Below are 27,879 nucleotides of genomic sequence, written 5' to 3' on the forward strand. Positions count from 1 at the left end.
ATTAGATGAAGACAGAAGGTAGTGGTGCCCACTCAGAAGCCCTATTAGTAGGGGGTAGGACAGCATGCCATACCTCTTGTGTGCCTTTCTCTATGGGATCTTCAGGGTGTTTACCATGGTTTAAAGAAGTTCAATCTTTCTGGGGACTACCTCAAAGGCAGGGGCTTTCCATGCGGCTTTCTCATATAACCTAGTATTACCCTAGGGGGAGAATATTGTCTCCCATTTGTTTTTCTTTTTTTTCCTTCTTATGTTTTGTTGTTTGTTTGTTTGCTTGCTTGCTTTGTTTCAAGACAAAGTCTCACTATGTCTATCCTTGAACTCACTATGTAGACCAGGTTGGCCTCAAACTTACAATGTAGTTCAGGTTGTCCTTGAAGTCACTATGTAGACCAGACTGGCCTTGAACTCACAGAGATCCACCTGTCTTTGCCTCCCACAGTACTAAGATTAAAAGCACGCACCACTGTGTCTGGCTATTTGTTTTCTTTTTATAGAAAAGAAAACTTAGCCTTGGAGAGAGTGCCAGTGACTGGAGGCATCCACAGGTAGAAGATAGCAGAACCAAGATTTCAATCATATTCTCCCTATCTCCTTAGCTGGTGTCTTTAACCATGCAGCCTCCAGACAGCTGCAGGCTGGGGCGGGCTATCAGCATGCAGGAGGAAGAGAATGAGAAGACACGCTGCTTGGTATGGCACTATACCTTGGAAGCATGATTCTCCCTCACTACCGTCCTTCTGCCTAGGCAAGGAAGAACTGCAGACCAGAATTACAAGGCAGGTGTCCAGGTCTGCGCTCAGTTACAAAGCACAGAGAAGAAGCACTTAAATTGCAGAACACCAGAAACAACCATGCTATCCTCTACCAAATATCCCAGATTAACCAACGAGGTGGGCAGGCTTATTTGGTTTTACATGTATAAGTGTTATGCTTAAATAGCATACAAAGAAGAAAGCTGGGGGGCTGGAGAGATGGCCCAGTGGTTAAGAGCACCAACTGCTCTTCTAGAGTCCTGAGTTCAATTCCCAGCAACTACATGGTGGCTCACCACCATCTGTAATGGGATCTGATGCCCTCTTCTGGTGTGTCTGAAGACAGCTACAGTGTATTCATACATAAATAAATCTTTTTTTTTTTTTTTTAAAGAAAGTTGGAAGTGTGTGTGTATACACACACATGACTTGCTAGGTAAGGCTGGTCCTTTCTGTATTAATAAATATAAAGGAAATGATCACCTGATGATAAGTCTCTGGCAAAGAAAAGGAAAATTGAGTCTCATTGGTCTATAGGCAAATGTACTGACTTTCAAAAATGATGTCTGACATATTTTCCTGGAATTCTTGCAGTTATTGGCTTAGTCTTGCTTTTCCATCCCTAACCAATCAAATTCATCAGAGAAGGCTGTTTTGTAAGCATTTTGCTCAGGACATGGCCAGTGCTGATACCAGAACTTCAGAAGCCATACCAACCTCATCTTCCTCATGTTCAGATTCATTTAAGGCATATCTGCATTTTGCCCAGTTATGAATACAGTTATGGCAGCGTTGTTTTTTTTATTAAATAATATCAGCGTGAAATGTAAAAAAGCAAGCCCTGTGTGTTTTACTACAGACAGGATTACCTAAGGAAGCTTCAGCACGCTGCCCCTCCTGCCCACCCTATCTGCTGCTACAGCCCCTACACTGCCGCTTCTCCGCACAGCTATGGGCTTGAACAGCTAGCTTCTCAGCGCTCTTTAAAATAGCTCTTACCAAATGATCAATGAAATTCCTTGTAATCACACATCCCAGATCAGATCGGAACTCAAGTCATGGACTGTTTCTTCTTTTGCTGTGCCCACCAGCTAGGCCTGCCCTTGCTTCCACACACAGCCCGCTTGGATTTACCACTAAACTGTGAGCATATGTGAGGCAGTCTGTGTAAAGTAGTCACTGCCTTTGGTCCCCAGCTGCTGGCTTCCTTTGAGCATTACCTCCCACCAAGTTTGCAAAGGCATTTACCATAAGCTGCAAGTTGTAAACATCACAGTTTTTGCTCATTAGATGGGCCTTCCCATTAGATCTACAGGTCTGGACATGCACATCAATAGAGTGTTAATAACTGACAAGGCCACAGCTGAAATAGGGCTTGCCTGGTGTCACAAGACAGGCAGTGTGCCTCACCTCCCTGTCACACTGTGGGAAGCAGACAGTGGGCAGGTCTGTACATGTGTGTGTAAGACCAGATACAGCCCAGCTGTCCACAGCAGCAGAGCAGGCAGGTCCTTAGTCTGCGAGTGAAATGAGATGGCTGCTTCTGTTCCCTGCAAGAGGCTTCCCAAGATGGCTGTTATCTCAGTGGTTCTCTAAAGTCCCCTTTCTTCTTTTCCCTCTCTAAGACATTGAACAGATGGAAGAGTGAGGCAGAGGAGGACAGAGCAGTGCCACCAGAGGTGACAGGTGCTGTCGCGGGTGTCTTTTCCAGCTCGGAGGCTCCTGGAGGACCCTGGAGCTGACCTTTCAGAAGGAGAGGACAGTCTTCAGAGCCTTTAGCAAAGAAGAGTTAGCAAGTGGGGTTGTTCCATTAAAGCACAGGCGTGCTAAGACTGAGTAAGCCTGCCTGTGGGAGAGCCTGCAGAGTCACAGTGAGACACCCCCACTGCTTGGTGAATGCTCATATATACGTATCCCAAGTCCCTACTGTGTGCAGGGACAGAACGAGAGCTTCACATGTGTTACCAGAAGCAACTCAGAATTTTTCCAACACCCCCTTACCCTTCTAAACTCTCTTTGGCTCTCAAAGAACCATTTATTTTCTTTCCCTATAGATTTGTCTATTCATATAAATGGAATCATACAATATATGATCCCTTGTTGTTGGCTTCTTTCTCTGACTTGGCATAGTGCTTTCAAAGTTTATCCATGCTGTACAGTGAAGCACAGAACTTTATTATTTATTATTTTTGCCCAGCCATCAGCCCAAACTAGTCCTTTCATAGCTGCACTTCTGTTTGTTTCTTTGGTTGGTTGGATTTTGAGGCAGCGTCTTTCTAAGCAGCCCTTATTGGCCTGACACTCGTGAGCCTCCTCCTGAGGCATCTGAGTCACCGTGTCCAGATTAATATTCCTATTTTTATAGACCATTTATTTAATCTCTCAATTTATCTTCTAGTCCTGAGATCAACAGTTTTTCCTGTAAAGAATCAGGTAATGAATGATTTATGTTTTGTAAATCATGTTTGCTTTGCCATAGAATTTGGTTTGTCCATTGTAACACAGAAGTAGCTACAGACACTATGTCAACATTCAGATATGACCATGTTCCCACAAGCCTTATTTACAAAGTGGGCAGTCAAGGAGAGGAGGCTGCTGTGACGAGAGTTGTCAATCCCTCTAAGAATAAATGATGTCAGCCATTCCTATGAATACTGTAAAATTTCCAAAAGGAAGGTTATTCTGAATTGATTATTAATTAATTGACTGTGACCTGGGTCATATAAGAACAAAATAAATAGCTGGATATGCAGAAATGTAGAGACATTGTTAATATGGGTCACCCAAGAGCCCTGGAGGAATCATGCCTGCTGAGGCTGTACCCCCTCACATCTCCTTTCCTTGAACAAATCAAGTAAGACAGAGCTGAAGAAATGGCTTTTATCCAGCCACACATTTCTGGGTCAAAGGTAGCCTTTCAACTCCAAAAATAGAATTTCTACCCAAAATCTACTTCCTGCTGACAAGAAGTGTGAACTGTTGTGTCTGTGACTGTGGAAGGACCTTTTCCCAGTACATTGGAATGAAATCCTGGCAGTACACTTTTAAAAGGCAGTCAATAACAATTGCTGGAGCCCAGCCAGTGCCCGAGGGCATCAAACAAAAAAGTACAGATCACTACCAGCTCAGATGCCTAGAGACAGACGAACGAAAGGGAAACCCACACTATTTAACATCTCTGCATTCACAGTAATTTCCCCCAGCTCCAGTCTAACTTCAGGAAACTTACCACTTAGAATCATCTGCTGGACAGTCTGGGGAATGAGGCAGCACCTGAGATTCATCATTCCTGTAACACAAGCAGCAGTAGCTTTGATTCATTGATCACAATTTTAAAAATCAGTTTGGAATTCAAAAAGGCCCAACACAGGGCTGGAGAGATCATTCAGCCATGAAAGGATGAGGCTCACAACCAAAAAGACCAGGTAGCCTGACATGGTAGGGTCTCCTTTTTTTTGACTTGGAATTCACATTGGTTTCCTTCTTTCCAGACCTGCAGAATAAGAGGACCAGAGTTTATTGCCAAGGAAACCCATAACTCTAGTCTCCACACCAGCCCTGCTGCCCAGCTCTGCAGTCAGGAATAGAGTCCAGCAGGGGAAAAGAAATTGGCCTTCTCCCTCAGGTTACACAGTCCTTCTTCTGCAAGGAAAACAGAGAGCTTTCAAAGATATGTACAGGTTGGAGGCTAGAGAAATGGCTCAGTGGTTAAGAGAGCGTACCACTCTTAGTACCTGAGTTTGGGTTCCCAGTACCAATAGGTAGACACAGCCACCTGTAACTCCAGCTCAAGAGGATCCAGAATCCACTTCTAGACTCCAAGAGCTCAATAGCATCTATACACATGTTCACACACCCTCACACAAACCCCGACACACACGTAATTAAAAGAGATATTATGCAGATGTCCTTGAGCTTTATATAAATATTAAACAAATGCAATTAATTGGGTTTTTTTTTCCTTATCATTGAGGTTGAAGCTTTTGTTTCAAAGAGTATGCCTTTGGTGTTTTTTGTTTCCTTAAAGAGTATATTTAAAAGTTATTTAGTCAAAAAAAAAAAAAAAAAAAAAAAAGTTACTTAGTCGGTATGCTTTGCAACAAGTACTGTGTACAAGGTCATAACGCTTAGCGACCGTGGTTCTCTGAGTGAGAGGCACTGCACGGTCACCTGTCTGCTGTAACAGCATTTTTACATAGACCAAAAATGAGTCTCACTTTCCCAGAGTATCTGACTCACTTGGAAATTCAGGTGGATTTAAAACTCTTGGTGCAATTAACACCAGAAAGAACAGCCTCTGGTGGAAATAGCACAGGGCCTGACTCCCTGAGAAACTCCCTTTGTGTACAGCATTCTCAGGGCTCGCCAAGTGCCTTGTGTTACTTTGCAAAGGCCACCGGGTGCAGCTGTACGGACTTAGCCGAATGATTTTAATTTTTCTAGAGAACAAAACTTGTGTGTGTTCGCTTCCCATTCTGCTTGTACTTGGGCATGCTGGCGGAGGTCACACCTGTTGTCCCCCCTGACTAAAGCGCAGCAGCTGTAAGGTCTTGAGAGTGTCCCCGAGTGTCCCCTTGTTCTCTTGTTTCCATTGCGTGTGGCTTTCCAGCTGACACCAAAGCAGAAGCCCATCTCAACAGGAGGCAGGGGGCAGTAATTCAGGAAGGGAAACCCATTCCCAAAATGAGGCATTAATATTAGCCCTAGCATGTGTCAGGAGCAGCAGCAGAACTGTCTCCACCCTGTTCAGCTGCTTCTGAGTTTCACCCTTTGTCACAGGTGATTACACTCCTCACAGTCAAGTGTGACTATCCTGCTCTTTGGGGATTTATTCCTCAAGCTTCCCACCTCAGGAATGGGACAGTGTGTCCTTGAGAATCTGCCAGACTAACTGCACAATGGATAAGTCATGGTGCTCTGGGGGTAGATGACAACGTAGACATGAAAAATGAACATAAATGTGGCTGGGGAGACAGCGCAGTTGATAAAGAGCTCTCCACATAAGCAGGAAGGCATGCATTCGGTCCCCAGAACCCATGTTTTTTAAAAGTAATGGGGAGCCAGAGACAGGCTTGCCCTGGGTGCCTGGGGCTTGTTGGTGAGCATGCCCAGCAAGCTGCAGGCCGGAAGAGAGCATATACTTAAAAACCAAGGTGGGAGGCTCTGGAGCAATGGCGGTCAAGGCTGACCTCTGACTCATACTTAAACTCATCCCATGCACGCATGCATGCACAAGTAAAGAAAAACATAAATAAATAACAAAAGAGGGATTTTGTCATTCTGATGGGAATATTGAGGCATGAGTTGTTCCTGTTCAGGAGACAAGCAATGCAATACTCTGGACACACGGTGTCAGGCGCCTTCCCAGTCGGCATCCTGCCTGTGTGCTCTGCTTACACTTCCCATGCTGATGATGCTTGTCAGGTGTGTGAATGACCTGTCCCACATTCATGAATGCTTTTTCGACATTCTCAGGATATGTGCACATGGTTATTTGCGTGCACTTTACAAATGGGACTGACCATGCCTTGAGCCAGGATAGGGAAGAGAATGATGTCTTTAAATGCTGGACTGACGCCATTTATTTAAAAACAAAAACAACAAACAAACAAACAAAAACCACCTTTAGAGAATCATTTCTCAACAGCACTCTTATTTCCCCTCCATTGGGTGCTGCAGGGTAAGCTCAAGCTGTAACTGAGACTCTTCCAGATGACGTGGCCAGCTTAAATTCCAGATGAAGCTGGAACATGCCCTGGGAATCCCAGCTCTGGAGGTGGAGGCAGGAGTGAGTGCCAGGGATACGAAGACATCTATAGACATAGAAAATATCTATATAGGAAATTTGACACCAGCCTGGACTACACAAGACCTATCTCAAACACACTCATGCACACACACATACACACACACAACTCACACCAGAATGGGCTGGAAGTTGCTGACAACCTACCCCAGGATAGGAACTGGGGACTGTCAGGCCCTTTGCCCCTCCCTCCTCCCCGGCTCTCCGTCTCCACTTTCCATCTGTGTCTTGTGTTTCTGTGTAGTGAATACCTAGGCACACTTGCAACCAGACTAACAGCCTAAAACACAACAACAAGACAGAACAAAAATACAGAGGGAACATTCTATTTCAAATATGTGAACCCCAGGCAAAGTCTCTGATTGGCCCAGGGTAGATTAAATGCCGTCCATCAAGCTTCTGTATGTGAGGGTGCAGGCCAGATTAGGTCCTCCTTGAAGCTGACAAGCACAGTCCTAAGATAGGAAGCCTCCCCAGGACTAAAGGGGAGGATGGGTTCTCCTTAGAGAGTGAATGAAGACAGAAAAGTACAAGGAAGAGCCAATGAAACCCCAGGGCAGACAGTCTGGAGCACCTGAGGGTTCTTCTGCAGTCCTGGTTTGGATGGAGACCGTGTTTACGTGCCCATTTTTAAAGCAGAGATTTGTGTCTTACACCATTTACTGTAATGGTAGGGGCTGGAAAAGGACTTCAGCATGGCGCTGTACATGAAGCCACTGTTTGCACTGGCTCGTGTCTGGCATGCTGGAGGTTGAGTAGAGAAGGAGGCACATCACAGAGAACGCATATACAGGTGTGAACTTCCTCACTGCCCTAAAAGGGGTTCTGTGATAGGCAGCTGAGAGCAGCGCCAGAAGGTTAATGGGAAAGCCTTCTTGTTAGGCAAACTCCTTGTCAAGAATGCCTTGGGGACAGGGGTTCAGGCCTCTTAACCCACAGAAAAAAAGCTTCAAGAGGATGGCGACCAGCGCCCAGCTAGCCAGCTCTGCTCCTCTCTGTTTACCTGTGTGTCTATCTTTAGCCCAAATATGTTTGAGAGCACTGCATTTTCATACATCTCTTCTTTGAAGCCCTTTTTCTGACTGGGAATTGACAAAGGACTCAGTATGAATATATTGAGATCATTTGAAATAGAGGTGACTTGAAGAACAAAGAATTGAGGACTGGAAGTGTAGCTCAGTAACCAAGCATTAGCCTTGTGTGCACAAGGGTGTGAGTTCCATCCCCAGCACTGGGGTGAGGAACATTTGATGTCTTTAAAAAAAAAAAAAAGGATAGATGGGGGAGGGAGGAATTCTTGGCGAGTCCAAGACATCATCAGTCAACTGTATGCCAAGCCTTACTATGTGCTAGATTAAAAAGGTTTAGATTTATAAAGAAAATAAATGCCTAAAAGTAATGTTCCATACAGCCCTAGGAGTAATGTGGTTAAGGGACAAGTGAACCTGTGAACCTGACATGGGAGCAAGAGAGGGCTCCCAAAATAACAACTAGAAGCAGGTCTAAATTCCACAGAGATTGGAAACAGTCTATGCAGAAGCCTAAAAGCAAAGAGCATCGTGGCAAACAGCTGTATGCTGCAGCTGAACGTGCTCCAGAGAAAGGCAGGCGGGGAGGTGTGTGTGTGTGTCCAGAAGCAGAGACATGCAGGAGCGCAGAGGAGATGTGACCTGGCCCAGTTCTCCTGGATAGAGTACTTCAGCCTGGGACCCGTCTCAACTGCGGTTGGCTCTGAAGGGGGCTCCAGGCAGGCTAGCGAGCTGCCTCATCCTCTCCGCTTGCTTTTTTTGGCGTCAGTTTACAGGACAGAAGCTCCCTCCGTGGAGTTTGTGATCTTAGAAAACCTCTGCCACGCACCTGGTGTTTATGGGTCAGAAACATTTGGAATCTTCCTTTCTAGTGGAATTCCACACATGTCCCCCATCAGAACAGGTGATCGGACACACAGATCTGATGTCATCCCCAGAAGAAAAGCTTGTGAGCTCACCTAAAGAAAGGGAGATCTTAGAACTCACATGCCGAGAACTGTCAGATAATACCAGCCAGAAATCAAGCCGCAGCAGCTGCTTTCCACAGCTGCACACCATGCAGCTGCCTCGCTAAGCAGTCGGTGGGGCTAAAAATAACCAGGAACTAACACTCAGCAAGCTACCAAGCCTTAGAAAGAAGTGTGGGGAAGGAGATTGGGGACCGGCTGTCTGGGGCCTCTGAGTGGATGCAGAGGAATAATCACCTGGTGGCCCTGTGGCCCAGGAGGCATCAAAGGCCTTCAGCACCCCATGTGTCAGGGTAGATCAAACCTCCTGCTGCCATTTCACAACCGGTGGCCAGGGCTGTTGCCTACCGGCTTCTTCCCATTTCTAATCTCGGCTGTAACCCAAGTTGAGTTAATGCCTCAGGGAAACAAAAGTAACCAAGTAAGAATGAGCAGCTTCCTGTTTGTACTCTAAACCTGAACCAATGACCTGAGCAACAAGTGTGCAGGGGCCGGGATACTCTACGGAGATGTGACTCTCTTTAATAGTGAAACTAAACTGGGACTTTATCACCAGCAAAGCAAAAAAAAACTGAGGTGACATCAAAAGGAAACACGGTCCATCAAAATAAAAAAAAAAAAGGGTGGGTTTGTTATAGTGTGGGAAACTACACAGATAAATAATAGCTCATTTAGCACCAGAGAAAATAGATCTGCTTTCCTGAGCATATGAAACCATTGATGCTTTTTTTGTAAGAAAAATCAATTGACCCCTGGTTGTCCCAGCTCTGTGGTCATCCTCATAGCGATCACAGTGCGTGCTTGTGAGGCGCTGTGGCTCTCTGCCTTGGTGTTGAGTGCACTCTCTGCCCTGGGTCATTCAGTTTGGATCTTCCCTAGATTTCCATTCATGGCCTAGGACACTGAGGCAAGCTGAGGTTAGGAAATTTGCTCTGCAGATCCCAACTTGTCCAGGGCCAGTCAGGACTGACCCCCAGCCATTTTCCCTCCAACAAGATGGCCCTGGAGGTATAGTAGGTCAGGAGACTGACGGGAGTGACTCCCCACAGCCCCGTGGGTTTCCTGTTGTGGCTCTCATTGTATAATCTCAGTACAGTGCTGGTCTGTGCTTCTTTCCTTTCTCCTATGAGTGAACTGAGTGGGTAGGTGGATGGGTGGGTGGGTGAATCAGTAAGTTGATTGGGTAGGTGAATGAGTGAGTTGGGTAGGTGAGTGGGTGAGGTAGGTGGGTAAGAGGGTGAGTTGGATGAGTGGGTGAGTGGGTGGGTGAGTGGGTAGGTGAGTGGGTGAGTTGGGTAAGTGAGTGGGTAAGTTGAGTAGGTGAGTGGGTGAGTTGGGTGAGTGAGTTGGGTAAGTGGGTGAGTTGGGTAGGTAGGTAAGTGGGTGAGTTGGGTGGGTGGGTGAGTGGGTAGATGAGTGGGTGAGTTGGGTGGGTGGGTGAGTTGGGTAGGTAGGTAAGTGGGTGAGTTGGGTGGGTGGGTGAGTGGGTAGGTGAGTGGGTGAGTTGGGAAGGTGAATGGGTAAGTTGGGTGAGTGGGTGAGTTGGGTAGGTGGGTGAGTTGAGTGGGTGAGTCGATGAGTGAGTGAGTGGGTGGAAATCTTGGGTGTGCCACTAACCACCTATGTGGTTTGAGGGCATTTTGTTGGCTTGGTTGCTTGTTTGGGTTTTTTCCCCCTCTCCTGGCTTATTTTGTAGGATCTTCTCTGTAACCTAGGCTAACCTTGAACTCTTTATCCTACCTGCCCCAGCTTCCCTAGTACCGAGACCACAGGCATGTACCACCACAGCCAGCTCGAGGCATAGTTATCTAGGACATATAGCTGTTGGGTTATAACCAAGGTCCCTCCTGTGCTAAGTCCTGTTTTTCCTTTCCTTCTTCCCTGACTCTTCCTGGTCTTTCATTATGTGCAGTGGGCACACAGGACAGTGCTGCTAAGTGGCTGACCAAGGGCGCATCTCAAATAGTAAGGAGACCAACAATCAGTGGGATGTGGGCATGGAACACACAGCAATCTGGCTCTCCCACAGGAAACCAGAAATACATTCTGGCTCTGGCACCTCCCTAGCCCTGTTCCCAACTGCCTTGTCCATCCTCACACTGCTTTTAAGCTTCATAGACTCCGCTCGCACCGAGCCATGCTGACCTTCTCGCTACTTCTCCCACCATGTCTTCCCTCTGTCCTGCATCCGTCTCCCTCGGTGCTCCGCTGTCTGTTTAGGAGGCAGCAGATCTGATCTGTCAAAAGTGCTGACCAGGTGTACTGTAATGCTCGCCCTCTTCTGGCCTCCACAGTTACCAGGTGTGGCTGTGCCATGCACACCTACATGCAGACAAACACTCATACACATAAAATAAAAAATAATACAAATAAAGTAGAAGGTACAAACTGATTTCTTTCTTAGTAACTCATTGCTTTGCACTTCTGTACTATGGAGGGGTTTTTGTTACTCATTTCCAAAGAGTCATTGATATCAAATTGTTGCATAAGTAGTTATTAAACAATATGTCATATTGATTCATTTATTTGGTGTGTAGTATTCATTTAGTTTTATCTGGGGAGAAGTGGGGAAGAAGGCCTTTAAGACACTGCAGAAGTTTAGAGCAAAATTCTTCTATTACAGCCACTGCAGAAGTCCCTGTGTGGGTCAAGAATCTCTAACTCAAGCATGGTGGCTTGTACTCAACATCAGGAGCCAGAATAAGATTGCAACAGTAAGGCAGGAATAGGGACAGTGGATGGTGTGATAATCCATGCAGAAATTACAGCTTTATTGGGGGTTTTTGTTGTTGTTGTTGTTTTTTAGTTTTTTTTGGTTTTTGATTTTTTGTTTGTTTGTTTTGTTTTTTAGTTTTACGAGACAGGGTTTCTCTGTGTAGTTCTGGCTGTCCTAGAACTCACTCTGTAGACCAGGCTGGCCTCGAGCTCAGAAATCCACCTGAGGTGCTGGGATTAAAGGCGAGTGCCACAATCACCTTGCAGCTTTATTGTTTTTAATGAACTATTATTTAATCACATAACATTAAAGTATTTGAATTCTCGGGAGTGTATGAATCTTATTATACTGGGATATTTTAAGCATGTGAGAGGAACCTAGATGTATCTAACCTAGGTTGACTAGGAAGGATTGTAAATACCCAGAAGTAACCATAGGCAAGTCAGCGTTGCCCATGCCTTGATAACTTCACTGATATTTGTATTGAACTGTTTCTTAATCCAAAGCTGTGGGAAGGATTTGTACAAGAAATTGAAATTCTCTTAAAGACAGGATCTCTCAGTGTAGCACAGGCTGGCCTTGAAGTTTTCAGCCTCTTGAGTAGAATTACAGATGTGCACTGTCACACCTGGCTCAAAGCACTCCTCACTTCCTCCTCTGGCTTCTCTCCGTTTTTCACAGTCGTGGGACTTTGTGGGCCTTTGTCCCACGCAGGTCAGTTCTGAAAGAATAGCACCCCACTGTCGTGGGGTGGTTAGGCTGCAGGACCAGTGTCATTGCTGGGCCTCATCCCTATTTTAGGTGTGTTTCTAAGGAGTAGGCTGGTTGTCATGGTTTGCAAAGCCTCCTTCACCGTCAGGATGCAAGAATACTGCGGTAGGCAGCAAGGGAGGCACAGGCCATCTGTCCCCAAGGGACGGACGTGTCTAGAGGAAATAAATAGCCTTCTAGCCACGATGCTTTGCATGTGTCCCAGCCCAAAGCGGAACTCAAGGTTTTGTTCTAGGATCCTAAGCTTCCAAACTGACGTTCCGTCGTTAAGGAGGCCCACCGAGAGTAGCTGTAGTGATTTTCGGTCCTTCTAGATCATTCTCATTCTCTGCCTGCTGTCATTCCAAGTCATCTCCATCCCAGCGGCCAGGAAGATGAGCTCTATCTTTCCTGTGAGAATGGGAGGACTGAACTCTGGAATACAGGACTCACAGAGGTTGGCATGTGTCATTTGTAGTTCTCTTCCACGGCTGCATGAAGGCGTGGGTGAGAGAGATGCCTAACCCTGGGCAGCCATGAAATACGTAGGGCTGTTGAAATGGACACAGCTTCAATCTAAATAGATCACTAGTATGGTTTGCAAAGTAGAACTCCAGTCAGACCCTGCCCTCTGATTCCTGGGAATCCCACAACAGTTGAGGGCAGAGCAGCTGGGAGTCAGCTCCCAGCAGCCCACAGCACTGTCTCACACACCTGTTATTCATCAGAGCGCCTCTTTGTCATCTGATAAAGCATGATGCTGCAGACGGAGAAGAGGTGTGTCATAAGGGGAGAGGACCTGTGTGGAAAGGCAGACACACTGGCCCACAGTGCTGAGGTTTCAAAAAACTCGCCAGTCATGTCCCCTAACACTGTGACTTCATAGCAAGTCACTCATGTCACCAGGGTGTCTCTGGGCCTCACTGCCCTGGGAAGCCAACCTTGGGAACTGCAGTCTGCAGACTGTGGCCCCCACCCGTGAGTTGCAGGGCTGGTCTCCCTCATTGGTGCGAGGCAAGTTCCACCACAGCTGAGCAGTTACAGAAATGAGGGAGCTCAGCTGTGCCAGCGGAATAGATTGACAAGCCTTTCCTGTCGGTGCTGCAACAGTTAGAGAGATAACAGCACGAGGTCCGGAAGGAAGACAAAAAAGGATACACATTGATTTTCTTTTTCTGGAGGAGGAGTGTGAGCAGAACTGTCATGTGAAGGCTCTGCAGCAGGACGCTTCCCCAGGGCCTCCAGCCTTCAGGGCTTCCTCACGCCCTGGCCTCACAGCTGTCTGCAGGGGCTGCCTGTCGTTTAACTCTTTCTGCCTAACAGTTGTTTGTTTCTTTGTTTGTCTCTAACCCTAAAGCGCATCTCCCTGTTGCTTAATGCTTCTCTCTTACACTAATCATACGCCCTGCCCTTGTCTTACCCAAAGCCATAACCCCCTTCCCTTTGGGCACCCAGTGAGCTCATTAGTATGCGAGCAGATGATCTCCCCCCAAATCATCACCTCAAGAAAGACAAACAAAGCAGCCATAGAAGGAGGGCAGGCTAAGAGGAACACTGTAAATGATGCAGAGTCTGAAGTAAGCCACCCAGCCACCCTGTGTGTGTGTGTGTGTGTGTGAGAGAGAGAGAGAGAGAGAGCACATTTCCCACCCACAGCTATAGCACCCGCTTACTCGGCAGGCCGGCAGCAGTATTTTAATGTCAGATGGAAGCACCAGGCCTGTGTTACCATGGCAACCACAGAGTGGCAGAGCTAAAAGCAGCAGCCTTGGCTGCGCCACCTCCCTGCAGCCCACCCTCCTCGGAGGCAGGCGCAGATTCCCTTTGTCTCCACCAGGCTCCCCTTGCCATCCTTTCCCTGCCCCCTTCCCTATTGTGGCATCCACATTACTAAGCTCTGCACCTGCAGCACCCAGGCCAGGGCCAACGGCAAAGCTGTGGGAGCAGGGGAGGGAGAAAGCTCAGGACCTAATGTCTCACTAGAGCCCAGCCTTTAGAGAAGTAAGGGTTAGAGCCCAACACGAATACCCACCCCTCACCAATCATCTATCACTGGGCTCTGTCTGGTTCATTGGCCTTGGCTCCACTGCCTGAAGGGCTGGACAGGGCGCCTGCCTGTCCCCTGCCTGTCCCCTGCCTGTCCCCTGCCTGGGCTGCTCCCATGCTCATGCAGTGGGAAGTGGAGCTCAAAGTGGCCACAACTGCCCATCGAAGTCCAGAGAAACTGCCTTCGGATCTCCAGATGCCTTTTACTTAGTGAGAGGTAGCTAAGAGTGGTGATACCTGTGACTAGGTGAGCTTTTGCAGGTCCTGGATCCCTGGCAGCAGCCCCATCCTATCCCTGGCTTGCAGATACAGTCACTAATCTGGCCTCTGAGAACTCTATAAAATGGAACTGGGACCCCAGCTCAGAACTTCCAGGGCCTCTGGAGTGTGATCTCTTGATTGAGAAGAAGGAATTTGTTTCAAGTGTGTGGTAGCTTTGCCATCGGCTTAGAAGGTGGGACACAGACATGAGCCCAGCCTCCAACTCTTCTTCACTGTGGCCTGGGCAACACTGTGTTGTTCTTATTCACTATTCTACCCAGGAGGCTGAGGCAGGAGAGTCTCCTGAGCACGGGAATCCCAGGCCAGCAACATCTAAAAAAGGAGGATTTGTGTCTCCACAAACACACCATGACCTAATTATAAAGTTATCCAACACATGACCAGGTCATGTGTTTGGTCTTTGTTGTTTTGTTCTGTGATAGTCTCACTCAGCCTGGCGTCCAGTGTACTTTGTAACTACAGGTGACCTGGAACTCCTGATCTTCCCACCTGAACCTTCTAAATGCTGGGCTTACAGCTGTGCCTCCCAGGCCTGGTTGATGCAGGGCTAGGGATCAGAACTAGGTTCCTGTGTGTAGGCAAGCTGTCTATCAACTGACCCACATCCCCAGCCCAAGGTGTTTGGGTGATGCTGTTGCTTTCTATGTTTCCTTCACACATTATTCTAGTTATTCTTTTTTATTATTACATGTGTTTGTTTATGTGTGTGATCATACACGTACATGTATCACAGTGTAGAAGTCAGAGACCGTCTGTGGAGTCAGTTCGGTCCTCCCAGTATTTGGGTTTTAGGCTGGCACTCAAATCTCTGTGGTGGCTAGCACCTCTGCCCTATGAGCTGCCTCACTGGCCCCAGGATTTTGTCTTGTGGATTTTGGTTTTGGTGTTTTGAGACAGGGTTTCTCTGTGTAGTCCTGGCTAACCTGGAACTCTCATAGACTGGGTTAGCCTCAAACTCAGAGATCCACCTACCTCTGCCTCCAGTGCTGGAATTAAGGGCACAGGACACCACATCCAGTTCAAGGCATTTAATACTGTATTTTGGAAGGACCTCTTGCATGCTTGGGAAGTCGCAACTGACTGCTCAAGGGAAAGCTGACTGGCAGCCAGAACCCCTGAGCTGTTCCTGCCCTGGCCCTGAATCATTCTAGTATCTTTGTAACAGCCTACAATCTCCTTCCAACATTTATGTATCAGAAATAAACATAAAGGCTTAAAGGGGGGTTGAGCCTCACAGTCATCACACACATATACACACACACACACACACAGACACATACAAACACAAACACATACACATTAGTGCTTGTGAACATTATACTTGTCTTTTTTCTTTGTTTTATTGTTTTGCTTTATTGTGGGAGTGGTGGGTGGAGTGAGATAGCCCCTTGTTATTCTAGGTTGGCCTAGAACTAGCTCTGTAAGGATGATGAATCTGAGCTCCTGATTCTCCTGTCCCTACCTCGCAATGCTGGAATTACAGATGTGCCACCACACCTACCTATTCTTCTTCTGCCTTCTTTCTCTTCTTCCTCCCCCTACTCCTCTTCTTCTTTTTTGTTTTCAGCACCGTTTTATTTATTATACCTTAAGGACTCACATATTCCAAATAATTTGGATAAAGTGATTTTTAAGCAGCACACAGAGTCACCCTGAAACTGGCTACACATTCAGAACCTATGAAGAGTTTTACAGACCGTGGCCTATGTGTGGACAGGGACACTCAACATATCTTGTATAAATATGTAAACCTAGCCTGTTTCCTCTCCCTTGAAGTCTCCTTAAGCTATCATCTAAATATCTTCCTGCATGGGGGCAGGGAGAGGTTTGCTTCTTCTTCCTCTCAAAAATGAGGGTTTTTTTTTTTTTTACTTTGGTTGGTTGGTTGGTTGGTTTGGATTTTGGATTGTTTGGGGGGTTGTTGGTTGGTTTGGTTTGGTTTGGTTGGTTTGGTTTGGTTGGTTTGGTTTGGTTTGGTTTGGTTTGGTTTGGTTTGGTTTGAGGCAGGGTTTCTCTGTGAAGCCTTGGCTATCTTGGAACTTGTGCTATAGACTATGTTGACCTTGAACTCAGATCCTCCTGCACTAAAACATTTTTAATATCATTTCTTCAAGGAAGAGTGTACAAGACTAGACTAGGCCCCTCATTCCAAGCTCCACCACATCCTTTGAGACAGAGTAGGAGGAGTAGACACTGGAGGCCAGCCGAGATTGCAGGAGACCTATCTCAAAGAGGTTTTTAAAGTAAATAAAAAGGTCTAGAAATAAGCGATCTATGTCATTGTTGTTTTATATTTTTAAATTCCATTTCTGTGTGTATTTGATGGGGAGTATGGGCCACAGTGTGCAGGTAAGGAGCAGAGGACAGACTGTGGGAGCTGGTCCTCTTCTCCGCCCTGTGAGCCCCAGGCTCACACTCAGATCTGCCCGGCAGCATCTTATCCCAGAGCCCCAGAGCCGTCCTCCTGCCCAGGGCTTTGGCTGTCTTTTTAAGGTTCTCCAGCAATGCCTTTCTTTCTTTTTCTTCATGTGTGTGGGAAGCAGGGTGCGTGTACACACACATACATGTGTATATGGATGCACAGGGGGATTCAGAGGAGAGTGTTGGGCGTGGGTGTCCCGCCCTATCACTGGCTGGTGTATTCTGTACAGTATCCTACTGAACCTGGGTGTCCTGCCCTATCACTGGCTGGTGTATTCTGTACGGTTTCCTACTGAACCTGGAGCTAGTCTGCTGGCAACAAGTCCATCCATCCTGTGTCTGCCCCCTCCCCAGCACTAAGGCTACAGACACACATGACCGCAGAGATTTTTATGTGGGATCTGGAGATTTGAACCTCAGACCTCATGCTGTGCAGCAAGATTATGTTCTGAGCCATCTTCCCCCTTCTATAAGTCCTAAACAACTTTTATTGCAATATTCTGTTGGTAGATATTGTTAATATCTTTTTTTGTTGTTATTGTTTTGTTTTTTCAAGACAGGGTTTCGCTGTGTAGCCCTGGCTATCCTGGAACTCACTCTGTAGACCAGGCTAGCCTCGAACTCAGAAATCCACCTGCCTCTGCCTCCCAAGTTCTGGAATTAAAGGCTTGTGCCACCACTGCCGGGCTGTTAATATCTTTTTAATAATTTATTTTTATTTTATGTACATTGATGTTTTGCCTGCTTGTATGTCTATGTGAGAGTGTCAGATATTGGAGGAGTTACAGACAGCTGTGAGCTGCCATGTGAGTGCTGGGATTTGAACTCAGGTCCTCTGGAAGAGCAGCCAGTGCTCTTATCCACCGAGCCATCTCTCCAGCCCCCATTGTTAATCTCTTTCTGACATATTTATAAATCAAACTTGGTTATAAGTATGTATGTGTAGGAAAATGTCTCTCTGTGATTCAGACCACCTCTGAGCATCATGGACTGTGTCCCCAGCAGACAGGAGGAGATGGGCACAGGTGCCTTGTCATTTGCTAAGCTGTTTCTCAGGCTGGTAATTAGGGCATTTATCGGAGGCAAAGCTGGACTAGCTCCTCTCCCATCATTCCCAGGTCAGTGACCACAGGGGAGCCCTGCCGGGTCCACCCCCACCCAGGGTGAAGCTGACTTCAGGAGAAGGCCAAGCACTTCCAGGAGTGCAGTAGCAGGTCAGAGCCTTGACTTCAGTCGTGGGGTTGAGGCTAGTGTACTTAGGTCAGGTAAAGTGAGCAAAGAGCATCTGGGGCACTTCACATTGTCCCAGGACTCCTCACAGAGCCTCTCCCTCCAAAGCCTCTAGGTCCCTTCCTGTGACAGCCATTTAACACAGACATGCAACTGTCTAATCAGGACACGCACCATTTTCCAGACTTGCCCAGGCAGCAGTGACCTAAATATTACTCGGGATGTCTAACATCTCGCCCCAGAGGAAGAATGTCTTTGGTTTGATTGTTTTCATGCTAATGAAGTTGGGCCAGTAATCCCAAGTCCCCTTAAAGATGGCTGAGTCACTTGAGGCTGTGTTAGCTCTCTAGAGAGCACTGGTGCAGCATCGTTATTAGATTATTCACTTTCCAATAGAATCGCTTGCACACCCACTCACTCTCATTTGTTATACGGGTTTTAACTGAGATAGGTGATAAATGAGTAGGGGTTGGTGGAAATGGCCCCAACCACACATGCCAGCCAGCCAGAGAGTTGATCTTTGAGAAATGTGACTAACCCACTTCCAAGCCAAGAGATGTAACAAATGCAGTGGCAGACTGTTCAGCCCTCTCCCGATGACCCTGCAGGCAGGCAGTAAGACTGCCTTAGACTGGAGTCATAACCACACACAGCAGGGAACTGCCCACCTAGGCAGCAGCTGCAGTTGGCCTTCTACTACAAGTATCTCTGCACTCAAGGTCACACCAAATTGTGTAAGAAGCCACATGAGAACACTCCACATTAAAATCTCTTGGGAGAAGGGGGCAGGGCAAATGAAAGCCAAGGTCCTCTTGGGTCCTTAAATCAAGTTAGTGATCATTGAGAAAATGAGAATTCTTCGTGGCACACAGGAAAAGCACACATGTGGCTTGAAGAAACCCACATCCCAGCGGCAAGCTCCAGTTCATATCTAAACAGCCATTTCTGGGGACTTAAAAAAAGAAAAAGAGAACACACCCACATAGAAGAGAGTGCTCAGATGGGCTTGAGGCCCGAAGGCCTGTGATGTGTCCACCCTCAGTCTCAGCAGCATGGCCAGTGGCTTCTGTGATGTGGGATTCCTGAGTAAGAAGGACTGGACCTCAGTCCCTGCCCCCACATTATTGTGCCATAAATAGACACCCCATCCCAAGGAAAAGGAAGTGAGGCTGCATGGAACGTGTCCTCTGTTGGAATACTGCTTGTCTCTGCCTGACGTGATCACCGTGTCCTCATTCTGTAGCAGAGGCATTAAGTCAGAATCTGAAGATTGATGCATTATGTACTTGCTTAAAATAGCAAATGCAGAATAGAAGAGGCAGAGCTGCGAGGCAGCATGCAGAACACAGTGACAGGAGGCCTGCCTAGCCTCTGCTCACAGCAGTATGAAAGTGTGTATCCATGGATAGTGCTCCCAAGGCAGCGACTCCCTGACCACAGTAAGACCAGGCACATGTTTACTGGCATGCCTGAGTGCAGGCCTTCTCTGTTCTCAAGCATGTGGTAGAGAGTGGGCAGTTGCTCCTGTTCTTCTCAGTGTTCTGGGGTTGCTTTATGAGTTGTTCTGCTTTAACCTCTGTGAACTCCCCCTTAGTACAGAAATCCCCAGTTATTTGCTCTCTAATGAGGTTACCCATGGGTTACACTTGCCTAGGTGGGCATCAGAGTATGACAACGCAGTGGAAATTTTACAAAAAGTACCAGATTGCCAGTGCTGAAAAGAAAGTACCATTCTTTGTCAGCTTATATGGGATTTCAAGATACCCAAGAACAAGCTAAAAGCATCTTCTGGAACCCACAAACTTTCCTGCCAAAGCAGCACAGTGGCAAGTTGATTCTCAGGCCAGAGGTGGTCAGGAAGAGGCCTGGGATGGGATTGCATTGCGGGAGCAGCCTCAGCCTTCCCGCTGGGCGTGGGACCTGGCCGAGCCTTGTGCATGCTTGTGCCTGCTCAGCAAGCACTCCAGCCTGGGAGGGTTTGGCCAGCACTCCAGCCCTGACTGCATCCCTCTAAAGGACCATGCTGCACTAGCAGCCAGAAACGGGACACTTGTCCATGCTGGACTGTGTTAGCCACTCGCAGGCAATTTCTTTCCCCTTGAACCTTCACCAAGCCCTTTGTTTTTTTTTTTTTGTTGTTGTTGTTGGTGGTGGTGGTGGTGGTGGTTTTTTTGTTTTTTGGTTTTTTGGATTTGGTTTTTTCGAGACAGGGTTTCTCTGTGTAGCCCTGGCTATCCTGGAACTCACTTTGTAGACCAGGCTGGCCTCGAACTCAGAAATCTGCCTGCCTCTGCCTCCCAGAGTGCTGGGATTACAGGCGTGTGCCACCACCGCCCGGCTCACCAAGCCCTTTGTAAGAGAGATGTGTCTGTAGCCTTAATGGAATCCCCAGAGCAGGTGAACTGGAAGGTAAGACCTGGACCCACTGATTCTAGGCTCAGACCCTAAGTGTTTTCTTTCAACTCAAAAATACCTAGAACCAGGAAGACCCTGTCCCATCTCTTCCTGCTGGAACATCTGACTTGGTATATTTTAACTAAAGTTCTAGAAGTTAGTATCCCGGACTTTTTCCAGGCTGTAAGCAGACACAGGAGCAGCCCTTAAATAGCGACTTGAACTATCTTTCAATAAATCATAACTAGCTGATTGTCACTGGACAACCTCCAAATTCTTTTCAGATCCAGCACTATTTTGGATAACTTGCAAAGCAGGCATTATACCACCTTCCCTTCTTCTTCCTCCTTCGTAACTATCCTGTCACTTCCAGAAGCAGTGTCTTTACTGCTCAGACACTTTCATATAAATGTTTAGCCCATGGTGGTGGCACACACCTTTAGTCCCAGCACTCAGGAGACAAAGGCAGGCAGATCTCTGTCCCCTGCCTGCTTGATCTATGTAACAGGTTCCAGCCAGCGCTTCATAGTAAGACCCTGTCTCAGCAACAAAAACCAAATAACAGCAAAAACCTGCAGATGAACAATAGTGGAAATCACAGGCCGGAGAGGCAGCCCAGTGACTAAGAGCACAGCCTTGCAGAGGACACTCATCGGGACCTAACAACTGCTGTAGCCCCAGCCTCTGGCCTCCACAGGTGCCTGCACTCATGTGCCTGCACCTGTAGGTGTGTGTGCACAGACACATACACGCACACACACACATCTAAACCAAGTTTGAAGTTTTAAGAGTTTGAAAAGGACAAGCGTGACCACCACCAGGTAACTGAGAGCATAGACCCTGCTGGCTAGAAAAGGACTTTCTTTTCCTTTTCCTTTTCCTTTTCCTTTTCTTTTTCCCCTTCCTTCCTTCCTTCCTTCCTTTCTTCTTCTTCTTCTTCTTCTTCTTCTTCTTCTTCTTCTTCTTCTTCTTCTTTCTTCTTTCTTCTTTCTTCTTTCTTCTTTCTTCTTTCTTCTTCTTTCTTCTTCTTTCTTCTTTCTTCTTTTTTTTTTTTTTGAGACAGGGTCTCTTTGTAGCCCTGGCTGTCCTAGAACTCATTCTGTAGACCAGGCTGTTTTCTTAGGACATGGTCTCATGTAGCCTTGGCTGGCTTAGAACTTTCTGTGTATCTAAGGATGACTCTAAAGCCCTGATCCTCCTGAGTCCACATCCTGAGCTGTAGGTAGGATTACAGGTGTGACAGCACCACACCCAGCCCTGTCTTTCATACACAGCACAGGCCACTATAATATCTTACGCTGTCTTTCTAAGGAATTACTTAAAACACAGGGAGGCAGTCCTTCCGTGAGATGCAGCTGCCTGAGTCACACCTCTTCCTGTAAGGGAGAAAGGCGTGGGCTCTGTGTATGCCTGGGTCTGCATGATGCATAGTGAAACCCTGTGGATTTTCCAGAGCTGTCCTCAGCCCTCTCCCAACCAACTCTCGCTCACCACCATCCAAACTGAAGATTTACCAACTTTAGATTCCTCACCTGCCACACCCTCCCTTTTAGGTATCTCTCCTTTAATGTCTTGCCCTTTCAATGACTTTGACCCTGTCTCCCAACTTGTTTCCTAACTTGTCTTCCTCCAAGTGCCGCATTGACCTATTTTGTCTCTGTCAATCCCCTGGATTGGTGATTCTGTTGAGAATTAATTGTATGCCAGGCACCCCTTTGGCACAAGGTCTCTTCTCCCATAGAGCTTTATTTGAAAGGGAATGGAAGCCGGGGAAGAACATAAGACAGCCAAGAACCCAGACAGCGGTGAGCACCGGTCTAAGCACCCCCATCTCCTCTGCTCGAGATCCTCACTCGAGGAGTCTCACTGCCCACAGAGTCCGCCTGGCCGGCTCACCTCTCAGCTGCCTGCCAACCTGGCCTGATGCATCTCCACCACAGCCTCCCAAACAAGCATGAGCCTGGACTCACTGCCTAAATCCTCGTCTCCCTCCTAAGGGTGGGGAGGTCCAGGCAAGCTCCGGGGGAGAGGGGGAGCTGGAACTTGAGGGATGTTATTAGTGACTAGTGAGTGAGTCACCATCAGCCCTGGCACACCAGGCTCGGTGTGTGTGGCACCCACTTCCATAGCTGCATCTTGATCCGTGCCCATAGGGAGTCTGGTCCAGAACAGGTAATGATTTCTTCCCCTCACCAAAGCCTAAGTTACTTGGAAGATGTATCTGCCTATAAAGCTTCAGGGTCCTTAGCTTTCCTAGACTGTGCTGTGGTGGGGTGGCACCATCCATGAGAATTATCTGTTTGCTGCCTATCTCCTCCCTCCCCAGATCATAAGTCTCCAAAGAAGAAAGAGCTCTCACTTCACTATGTAGGGTAGGTTGGCAAGACCATACGCTACCAGAGCCTGGGAGTCTGAGTCCAGAGGGTCACAAGTTGAAGTCAGCCTGGGCTGCATAGTGAGAACCTGTCTCACAAAGGAGAAATTCAACAAGAGACTGCCAGGAACCCCTGAGTTTCTAGCAAACTTATTTTGTTCTTAGTTCCCTATCTTGCTCAAAAGTGGCATCCTTTATCCTGGGCCCAGTAAAAGTCCTATCTGTCTGTTCCCTTGGAAGTGTTTTTTATTATCTCTGTCCTGGTGTATGTGTATGTGGACTGTTTTAAATACTGTCAGGTGGCAGGGACTAGGACGAGACAGGCTTCCTGACAAGTCTCAGACTCTGGCCAGTGGTGGACAGAACCCAGGGTTTTGAGCAGCTTGGGTTTGAATAAGTTCCATGTAGCTTGTCCCTGACAGGCCACTGCGATAGCAGTCCAGAGGAGAGCGTGGGTGCTGTGGGGTTCCATCCAGTGTTGTTTAGCACCTTCATTAAGGTTGTGAACAGAAAACAGACACCACTGTGCCCAGCGGTGCTAATTGTGGAGGAGCTGTGAGCAGAAGCGTGGAGAGAGACAGAAATGTAAGCAGAAAACAGCAAAGAAAGATGAAAAAAAAAATCTCTCAAACGGATGCAAAATAAATCCCCCAGGACATTACAACCAAAGCGTAAAGAGATGTAAAGTTAAGGAGGGAGAAACTGCTGCTGTGAACCTGACTGGAGCTTCTTAAGAAAGAACGGGCTTCGGAGCCATGCAGACCTCCGCGCTGAGCTGTGGCCCGCTAGCTAGGCTGTTGTTCCTTTTCTCTGTAGCAAAGGCTTGGTTTGCTGGTTTGTTGCTCCTGGATGGCGGTGGTGTTTGTATCCGAGAGAGAGCTGTGGCTGCAGTTGGAGTTTGACTTTGAAATGTTGCATTATCCCAATACACAGCATTGATTCAGCCATTTGGGGAGAGACAGTTAGAAACCTTGAGAGAGTAATACACTGTAAAGTTAAAATGGGACCTTCCCACCCCTATAGATCTGATTGGGACAGGGACAAATCAGAGCCACTCCCCCAGTGGCCACCCCAGGGTGAATGCAACCTTCACCTTGCTGGGGTGGAGCTGGGGTGCACACAGAGCAGGAACCTTTCCCTTTTAGTCGACAGAAAGAGCACCCAGGAATATATCTACAGAGCAATGATCTTCCCAGGCACTCCACCTGAGAAGACTGTGTCCTGAGGGGCTGATGTGGCGCTCAGGGGAGAGGACTTGCCCAGCATGCAAGGGCCTGGGCTTAGTACCCTAACTGAAAAGGGAAGGCAGCCTTGGAAATCAGAAACTACACAAGCTCTCCACACACCAGGAGAGGGCCCCTCTGACAGCCTGGCACCTGCCTGGAAGCATTTGCCTTCTGGCCAGGTGGAAGCTGAGGTCAGGAAGGAGCAACACCCAGCAGAGAAAGGCAGAGAAAGAGAGGTACGCGGTCACTTCAGGGCCATGGCTGCAGGTCAGAGTCCAACCCCAGGCGCAGATGCAAGTGCTTTTCCCTGTGACTCACCAGGCCCTGAGCCATGCCCTGCACAAGGCAAAGACAGCATCAAGTGCAGACGAATGGAAGGGTGGTTGGAAGCGGCTCTGGAGAGCATATTCTCTGGGCATGCCATTTCTCAGCCTTGAGAAGTTACTTGATAAGAGCTTCTGCAACGTCCTCCACTATAAAGGGAAGGTAATGGCAGGCCCTCATGACAGCTTTGGGAGGGATTAAATGAGATGACGCACGTCCCGTGTTTAACACAGTGCCTATACAGGTTAAGCCCTTAATAAATGGATGACTTCCAGTCCCCACCCCAAGACCCCTATCATGCTGCCAAGCGCCTAGCCAGCAGCCAGCCTAGAGAGCACTGCAAGTCTGTGCGGCACTTGTAGCATACACTGAGAAGTTTAGAGAACCAGGGTCCACTCATCCCCGTCCACCCTTGGGGCCTATCCATCAATGTCATGTTGCAAACCCCATGGGTCCTGCTGTGACCAGCGGTGACCAGCGGTGGGGTCCTTGCTGGCATTGGTGAGACCATTACTCAGCCTTGCTGCTGGGGGATGTCTACCCCTCACATGTTCTCCATCCTCTCAGGTATTCCTCTCTCCCTCAGAATCTCCTTTAAAACCAGGCCTTTCTGGGCATTAAGGTTTACAGAAAGTAAATGGACTTTCCGGAAGGGCCCTCCAAAGCAGCCCTTGAATAGTGGGCGTTCCTTATGCCTCTAATCACACTACATACAAATGTCCCCTGGTGCAGAGCAAGCTGCACATATAGCTCCCCTGGCCGCTCTGGCCACACCTGGATCCCACGGCTCTCCCACCACCAGCTTCCCATCGACACCCCGCTTGACAGTAGCACAGGTACTATCTCATTGTTCAGTTAGCTGCAGCTGTTCTCTTAACATGCCATTTAAAAAATCATTCCACAGACACTGGTGTACCCCTAATCAGTGTCAGACACTTTTGATAAGGCATAGACAGTACCCAGTGCCCGCTGCTCAGGCACAGATGATAGTGGCATCATTATTCAGAGGTTGAGACTCCCGCCTGGGTCACTAGGTTTGAGTCCTGCCTCTGTTCTGTGACTCCGGGCCTTGTTTCTGAAGCGGAACTTGCCTCCTGTCCTGAGGCTGTCAAGAACCAATGTTTATAATAAATACTCTAGTGCACTCTGCTGCTCTCAGTGGGGTGGGCTGAGTAGGTACAACAGTGTGTGTCCTCACGGCTCCCACGATGTCCAGCTCACAGTCAGCACGGTTGGAGTCTGGTGAGGCTGGCCTTCTCACCATCTCCTACAAGATGGAAAGACAGAATGAGCTGTGTGTCTCCGGTCAAGGTGCCACCTTTGGCTTGGGGTGCAGCCTAGTGGTAGAGTGTTTATCTCTAAACAAATGTTTAGGGTCAAGATGTGTTAGTTTGGTACAATCCCTTATTTGATTAGATTAAATTTTTTGGTACAAACCATTATTTGATTGGATTACATTTTTAAGTTATAGATTTCTTTTTACCAATATTATATTTATGTGCATCATGTGTGTTTCTGGTGCCTACAGAGATCAGAAGAAATCATTGGATCCTCTGGATCTGGTGTTACAAAGAGTTGTGGGCTGCCATGTCAGTGCTGGGAACTGAACCTGGGTCTTATAGAAGACCAGCCAGGGCTCTAACCACTGAGCATTTCCTCCAACACAACCATTGTGATTTGTATGTCTCTTTAAGGAGCTTTTAGTTGCATTTTTTAGGTCCACCTGATAGACCTCTTTAAACCGTTTATCTACTTGAATAATTTATCCATTTATATAGTTTATCACATTTGTATATTCAAGATTATCTATGAATATTCTGTGTGGTTGTGTTTTTTTAAGTGAATTTATTTGTATGTTTCCACATATATGTGTATGTTAAAGAAGTCAGTTCTCTCCTTATACCGTATGGATTCTGGGAATGAACTCAGGTTGTCCAGGCTTGGCAGCAAGCACCTTTACCTAGTAAACCACTTTGTTGGCCCAATTTTAAAGTTTTGTGTGTGTGTGTGTGTGTGTGTGTGTGTGTTCAACTTAAAGATAATATGTTTGTTTTCTTTTTGAGGTTATAGTTACAGTCTTACAAGAGTATCTCTTCCATCTCTGTCCTCCCTGCACACATCCTCGTACCCTCCCACATTCCTTCAAACATAGCCTCTTGCTTCACTGTCTTCTCACCTGCACTGCTGTGAAGGAAGCTGGAAGTCCACCCTCCTCCTTCCCATCTTCCCAAAAAAGTTCACTGGGATACCTCGCTGTCTTCCATGTTGTTGGCATCCAGGATCTCAGCTCAGCGTTGTTTCAGTGCTGGGGACCAAACCCTTGTGGATGTTGCTCCTCCATCTTTCAGGGCCGCTTTGAGCCACCAGTCAGGTGCGTTCACTGTGGCTGAGCATAGCCGCACTCCCGTGAACTGCATGCTCTGTTTCCCTGCTCAATTGTTCTGCTGCCCCGGTCCTCTAGACCTAGATGCCTGTACATCGGGGGGCCCAGCCTGGCCTTCTTCCACTCTTGCTGCAGGCCCCTCCCTCAGCCCCCCAGAGGCTGTCTTTTTGCTTCTTTAGCATCCCACTGTGGCTCCCGTGCTCTCTGCAGAGCTAGGCTTGCTGGGCCTGTCCCGTACTAGGAGAAGCACAGCAGAGCTCCACACACAGGCCAGTCTGCATGGATGCCCCGGGGCCTGGGGCCTGCAGGGGAAGGGAGAGTGAATGACAGCAGGGGAGGCCGGCCCCTGGGTGCCTGCTCCAACCCTGCTCACAGCACAGAGGATGTGCACTTGCAGAATGTGTGTGAAGCAAGCAGGGTGTGGGCCGAGAAGACAGAAAGAAACCAGTCAGGCCGCAGTGGTCACTAGGAGCGGCTGAGACAGAGCAGTGTGGAGAACTGGCTCCAGTCTGCGTAGGCAGTGGAGGCGGAGAAAGCTGAGCTGACTCCCACCTGCCCTGTGTGAGGGCAATGTCAAGACCCGACACTTGACAGGTTTGACAAGGGTTGAGGCCAAGAGTGTGTGCCCCCATTCCTCATGTGAAGACTTGGTTGCCTGTGGAGTATTGAGGGATCTCTTAGAAGTGGCTAAGAATGTGCTAGAACCTCATGCTTGAATGGGGACAATGATTACATTATTATCTGTCATTAAAACCACATGGGTGGGTGTTACCACTCTGTGGTAAATGCTCTGTGGTAAATAATCTAATGAACATGCAGCAATAATTAAGAATGAGAAAATAAAGTCAGGAAGGCTCTTGCAAGAGCCCTGTTCATCCTTGAGATTCAGCCCAGATGCCACCTCCTTGGGGACATTCACTCAGACACCGTGACCAGGCCTCTTCTGTGCAGTCCATGCCCAGCATAGGATGCAAGGCTGGTTCTCTGGTGTGCACTCTCCAGAGGTTCCCAACCTGTAGGTCGCAACCTCTTTGGCAAATCTCTGTCTCCAAAGATATTTACACTGCAGTTCATAACAGTAGTAAAATTACAGTTAATGGAGTAACCATGAAAATAAGTTTAAAGGGTACAAGTATCAGGAAGGGTGAGAGCTGTGGCTCTGGACTGGGCATGCTC

General features: G+C 47.7%; 1 protein-coding gene and 1 long non-coding RNA gene across 2 annotated transcripts in view; one reads left to right on the plus strand and one right to left on the minus strand.

The window, feature by feature from the left end:
• The window catches only part of Myo1d (myosin ID), a 295,829-nt gene that overhangs the window by 259,595 nt on the left and 8,355 nt on the right, over positions 1–27,879 (plus strand). The window lies entirely within an intron of this gene.
• LOC127695379 (uncharacterized) lies at positions 22,125–27,192 on the minus strand. The gene is made up of 2 exons (XR_007979973.1): positions 26,570–27,192; positions 22,125–25,587 (listed from the first exon to the last, which is right to left on the minus strand). It is a non-coding gene; the product is annotated as an uncharacterized LOC127695379 (long non-coding RNA).

Source organism: Apodemus sylvaticus, chromosome 10 (assembly GCF_947179515.1).
Source record: "Apodemus sylvaticus chromosome 10, mApoSyl1.1, whole genome shotgun sequence".
Lineage (NCBI taxonomy): Eukaryota > Metazoa > Chordata > Mammalia > Rodentia > Muridae > Apodemus > Apodemus sylvaticus.